The sequence below is a fragment of the Phasianus colchicus genome, chromosome 21 (genome assembly GCF_987193195.1).
Source record: "Phasianus colchicus chromosome 21, bPhaCol1.hap1.1, whole genome shotgun sequence".
Taxonomy (NCBI): Eukaryota; Metazoa; Chordata; class Aves; order Galliformes; family Phasianidae; genus Phasianus; species Phasianus colchicus.
In genome coordinates, this window is record NC_143456.1 from 9,765,738 (window position 1) to 9,772,312 (window position 6,575).

The following is a 6,575-nucleotide window of genomic DNA, read 5'->3' on the forward strand; positions in this document are numbered from 1 at the left end:
CACACTTATGAACTATTTGTAACTAAGTAAAACCTAGCTGTTTTTAAGCGGGACAGGAGCATCAGACTGTGGCATGGATATTCAGAGCCTTCCAGAGTCCCCGGGTAGGGAGCGATTTTCTAAAAATGCTGTTTTTTTCCCTTTCCTTTTTGTTTAAAGTAAACGTATAGTCTTTGAAGCTCCAAGGAAAGAACTTGAAAAATGTGACCTTTGGGCTTTGATATGAGACAACAAATAAAAGTAATCCAGAGGACAATCCTTTTAAACAACATGCATGGTCAATGGAGAAAGGACAACATATTTTGCTTGGAGGCCAAGGCTGGCAGCAGGCTCATATGTCATCTTCAAAAATACCAGTGGGAAAACCTGGCACTGCCAAAACGCCGTGGCACACCGCACGCTGCCCAGGGCTGCATCCCCCCAGTCCACGCTCACCACTTGGCCATGGCACAAACACTGACCCACCGCGCTGCTCCCAGCAGTGCCGGAGTGATCTGCTCAAGGAGCAGCAGCCGTGTGCCTGGCCATGCTCCAGGAGGGGACGTTTGTTCACCTGGCACCTGAGAGCACTTCAGCTCCATCTCTCCAAATCGATATTTTCACGTCATTCATGATCTACGCCCACGGGCCCACCAGGATCCTGAAGCTACACCTCACACTGCTTCTAATCGGGATGCTCTTTCAACAAAAGGAAATAAAACTCAAACATCCTGAGTTGGAATGGACGAAGCCTGCTGGACCTGCTCTCCCTGGGTCCTTTCAGAGCCATACATCATTACGGCGCTGTCGCCCTCATGATGTATTGGTGTAATGCATCATCAGAGCAGCACTGCTCCAGTGATGCATTGCTCTTCACACAGTGTTAGCCTCTCACCAGCCGAACGTCCACCAGCAAGAACACGTTCAGGACAGCCAGTACATTTTAATCTATTATTTCCAAAAACTTCTGGAGACTTGCACTGTTTACTTGGATGGCTCAGCCGGGCTGCTGAACACAGGCAGGTTCCAGCCCTGCTGTGAGCACCCAGCTCTCGAGAGCAGGGGACGGGCAGTAACAATTACCAAAGCTCCATCCCACTTAAAGTCTTTTCCGTCCTTGAATTGCATGGAAGTTTCAAAGGCTTCTCCCAATTATTTCTCGCTCACCACCTCCTATGGCTGCAAAGAAGGGAAATGTAAATGGTTGGTCAGCTGGAAAAAACTGACCAGCCACCCCACACTATATGCATATATATGAGTACATATTTGCACGCATGCGTTTAATTATAATTACTTCTTTTCAGCAGCAAGCAATGTGTCTGTTGCAACCAAAAATGATTTTGCTATTCCAACGCTGGGAAATCTGCAAGTCAAAGGTGAGGGAATGACTGCATGGAGCAGCTAATATGAAAAAATCACAATCTGGCAGCTGGCAGCAGCCCGCGATTGCTGGCAGAGTGGGATTGCCAATCATTTTTATACCTCTGCACTTTAAATAGCAATAATGTGTTGAATGTGAAGTTGCCTGTGCTGATGTGGTTTGCTTCGCGCTATTAAAATACAAGCGTCGAGACACACATTACACATTTGTGATTCCTCTGAGACATTGTTGGGGGAAAAATACAAACTCCATGAGAAAATTGAGGGGGAATTAAGAGGCAAAGGGAGGGAGAGAAGCAGCCAACCCGGTCACTGAGAGATCGCAAGTGTGCAGAAGGGAAACAGGGAGAACATTGTTCAGCGCATCTGGACACGGCCAGGAAACAGCCAATTACTCCGAAGTCACCGGGGCACATTAAGCGACGGAGATTATTTCCGATAACGTTTATCCCTTATTTGATTTCCATTTGCTTTGCCCTGCCTTCGCCCATCCCAGCGCAATGCTTGGCCCAACACCCAAGCCCCCATTCTGGTGCCAGGCACTGCCGTGCTTTGCTCCAGAGACAGAAGCATCAGCTCAGGCACAGAGCAGCTGAGAGACGTGGCACAGCCCTCAGGGCGCAGCGCTCCCAGCACAACTTCCCTGCCAGCAGCTCTGGGGCTTTCCAGGAGCGCGGCAGAGCGGCCGGCAGCTTTGCCTGGGCACGGACACGGAGAGCTGTACTTGTGGCCATGGGCAGCTTTGCGTCTCCTTCGGAGCCATTTGTGTCCCGAATCAGGAAGCCATTACACACTCTGACAACCACATAACTCTTTGTGGATGAACAGGTCCCTTAATGTATGGTTTTACAGCCTTATTTATATATAAGTACCCACATATAATGCATATCTGTATGAAAAAGTGCCCAAGCCATCCCTGCATAAGCAGCTACACTCCTGAGAGGGGAAAAAATGATGATATATGCACAGTGTTATTTCCGTCCACCTAAGAAGTTATTGCATGATTCACTGATCCCCACCTCACTTTCTGCTCTCTGCCCTCTCCTCTGTCAACATATAAATAGCCATTCCTCAGCCACACATTTCAGGTGCCAAACTTCTACAAAGTCTTTCAAGAATATGACATTCCTAGCTCAGACTCAGACAGACCATGGGTTGAGGGCAAGTAATACAAAAACGCCAAACCTTCAATATTCTCAGTCGTTTTGCTGTGAGTGGGCACAGCTGGGTCCCACTGGCAGCCACAACACGGGGTCAAGGGGGGAGAGGATGCAGGCAGAGGGCTGGGAGGTCCACTCAGCACACAGGGAACACAGCAAAGAGATTTAAGGTCCTGTCATACCGAGGAGTTTTATTAGTTCTTCTGCAGCAGTTATAGGGCTGAATTTTTTATTATTATTTTTTAAGAGAATAGGCATAGCGGTAAGGTCCTAGCAATAAAAAGTGCCAGAATGGAATAAAAACTGAAGTATCTCTGTTCATCATACTCACAGAGTCATGCTATTGAACCAAGGTCACACAGAGGTAGGACACAAACCCACATTTCTCTGTCCCTCTGCCCACAGCTGAGCCCCATGGGCGGCCCCACTCCTCTGCCTCCAGCAGCAGCTCCTCACCATCAGCACAGCGACCTCAACTCAAACCACACAGCCAGAGAGCACAACGTAATCAACGCAGAAAGGCTGAGAAAATTAACTTAAAAATGTTAACTGAGAGGAACAAAGACTTCGGACGTGAGCTGGAAGATGAATCGTGCTGAGAGAGGAAAGCTGTCCGGGATCTTGGGTGCAAAGGCGCCGTGTTCACAGCGGCTGCGACACGGAGGAGGTGGCAGGCGAGATATTGATTTGATAAGCAGATGAGTTGAAATGCTGAGTGCATTGAAGATGCTGATAGAAAAAAGGGATGGATGGAGAGACAGGGGAAAGCAAGAGAACAGCTGTGTACACTGAGATGCACGAGACGTTATGGAAAATAGAAGGTCATCACGATCCATGAAATTCTCAAAAGAAATAGGAGAAGTGGAGATCGCAGAGAGACAGCAGATGTTTTCATGCCAAGACAATGATGGAACCGTAATTACAGCGAGATGGAGCATCCTGCATAGTCACAGCGACGGAGAAACAAAACAAACCCCCAAACCAGACACATCTGATTGGCAACTGGAAAAGGCTACAAAAAGGTAATAAGCACTTAGCCCTTCTATTACACTGAAGTCAGATGAGCGGAGGAGAGAGGGCACTTCACCAGTGCAGGGCACCAGCACCAGCCAGGAGGTCAATCAAGCCGTTGATGGGAACCCACAGGTCTGCCTGCGTCCTTCCCACAGCCTGCTGCCAGGGGCTCACAGGGCCGCAGCAGAGTCAGGAGGAACATTTTGTCCCTCATTTCAATATGGGGGAGCCCAGACACACAAGGATGGGGGTCAGGACACCCGCCAGCATGGCGAGTACCGCCCTGGGTCAGGGCTAAGGCTTAGGGCTCTGAGCCTTGGGGGGCTCTGGGTATGCAGCCCAGTCCAGGGGCTTCCCCAAGCACCACTGGGAAAGCAACTGCCCAGCTGGTATTAAGCTTATAGCAAGCAAAGGCAACTAAGGCCAGATTGGATGGGGCCCTGGGCAGTCTGGTCTAGCATTAGGTGGAATGGTTGGTGGCCCTGCCTGTGGCAGGGGGGTTGGAGATTCATGATCCTTGAGGTCCCTTCCAACCCTGGCCATTCTGTGATTCTGTGATTCTGTAAGGGAAGAAAATCCAAAACTCGTGGGGACTGGAGCAGCATAGGACTCCACAGGAGGCAAAAAGAGTGCACGGATGTGAGTGCCTGCATGAACATCACCACGGGGCCTCAGTTTCTGACTCATCTGTGCAATGACTTCTGCTTTTGCAAGCCAGTTCAGACTCAGCCTGCCCCTGAGCACAGGCAGCTGTCCTAGGAGGTATACAGCACTGCTGGAAGGAAAACAAGAAGGCCTCGGGCTCTCGATATTTTTAGCAGGTGCCAAGATACACTTCCAAATGCAAAAGTGACCACTGTTACAGTAAATCTGCAAAGCGCATTTAGATCCTGGGCTGAGGCAGCACAGCACCGAAACTTCTCTGCTCCTCTGGGCTTCATACCGGCCATCTCTGAGCCTCCGTGTGCACAAAGAAGATAATTAGCTCGATCTGCAACACTAAAAGCTTGGTTTCGCACCGTTCAGGAAGGCACGCCGCTAACAAAATAAATACATTAAAGCCATTTAAATTAGGGAGCAGACTCCGCGAAGTGAAAAGCAGCGCTTTGTCACCTCGAGTCCGAGCACCGCGTGAGGACAAATCGCGAGCAGAGAGACGATCCGCGCGTGCGAGCGGAAGGCAGCGCTCCGAGCTCGTGAATGAACGCCTGCAGGCTCCGCTCACGGCTCCGCACCGCCCCGCGCGGGGACCCCTGGGCTGGAGCTCGAGTGCCACCTGCAGCACCGCCACGGACGGCCGGGCTGAAGCGAGCGCGGAGCTCCCCGCGGGCGGCCCCTGCACGGCTGGGCGGCCTCGAGCTCCGGCAGCCGCGGGGCCTCCAGCAGCGCCATAAAGGAGCCGAAGGGTGAACGCGAGGCAGCCGAAGCCTTCCGTCCCGCTCCGGGAAACAACCGCGCCAGCAACGCGAACACCTCGAGGAAGGGATGAGAGCTGAGCCTGGGCAAGGACAGAGGGTCCTGCGGCTCTGTGCGGGGCAACAAAGCACCGTGAGCCTCCCAGCATCGTGCTTTCTGCAACCGCTGATGAAGGAGTGTTTGCAGGGTGCCAGAAAGGTGCACTCAGACACACTCTAGACCCAGACAGCACGTGGAAAAAAACCAAATCCACAAATTACTTTGACAGTGCTGTTTTTCCCGCTTGAAACAGCATCAAGCATTGCTTCAGCATCCTTGAATCCAAACCAGGGAGTTCTGATGTAAAACAAAACAAAAAAACAACCACCAGTGTCACCCACTGACATGGCTTCAGAGGGAACCAGGGCTGCTATCATGCCTCTGACCACGTTTTCAGGCACAACACCACACACCTGACACTCAGCAGCTGTTCTCCTGTTCCAAATTCAGCAGAGGAAGGAAGCTCTGCTACGTGTCCCATTCAAAAGGCTGACACAGGACTAGGACAGGCACAGGGTGCACAGCAGGGAATCACCCACCAACATCCACCTGAGGAGCTGAAGGCACTGCGGGCATCTCACCCTGGAACAGAGGCCAGGGACAGAAGTGTATAAACTGCTCACAGCACAGATAGGCAAAGCAGGGACCATTGCTCACCTCAGGCAGCAGTCAGGAAGGTGGATTATCCAGGGACGTGCTCAGGCAATTCTCAAGGCAAAGAGGAAATAACTCTTTCACCCACACTTACGTTAGGAGATGCGTTGCCACTGATCTTAGAGGTCAGAAGGATGGACGGCCTCACACATGAGGGCATCTGAGCATCTGCTATGGCCACACGTGGCACCTGGTGCCACTCCCAGGGGGAAAGTGGGAGAGCCCCTGGGCCAGGAACATTGCATTCAGCTTTTGCATCATGCACCTCAAATACTTGAAGGGACAGAGCTGACGGGGGCCAGCCAGAGCTACAGCACGACCAAGGCAGAGCCCCGACACGGGGCCATCCCTCTCACAGCAGCCCCAAGCACACTCCTGCCCCTTTGCCCAACATAGCCCCACTTTCACGTTTGCAGTGCTGCTGCCCCTCCTGCGTCCCGAGAGCCAACGTGGCTCAGAGGTGCGGAGCTCAGCGCGCTGCTCAGCTGCCCTGCAAACCGATGGCACCACGACAGGGAGCGATGCGTGTGTGTGACTCGGTAGCAAAGGAAAACAGATGTAAATTTCATTTTTACTTTCACAGGAAAAGAACCACCATCAATAAGGCTTTCACTCCCCAAAGACAAAAGCCGGGCTCCACCTGCACCAACACAGAGCTCTTCGCTCCGGCCCGCAGGCAGGAAGCGCTCCAGAAGGAAGCGATCCATCAGGCTTTCTCCAGAGACCTCATCGATTCCGCCCGTAATAAAATTACAGCTTTTCAACGGGGACAGCGCCTCCGCACGGCGTCGAAGCCGCCCCGCGGGACGGCCCGGCCCGAGGCTCCGCCGCTGGGGGCGGCCACCGCGGCCGCACGTGGGCAGCGCCGCGGGGGGAACGGGGCGGCACCGCGGAGCCCGAGCCGCGGACAGCCGCTCCTTTTCAACGCGCCCC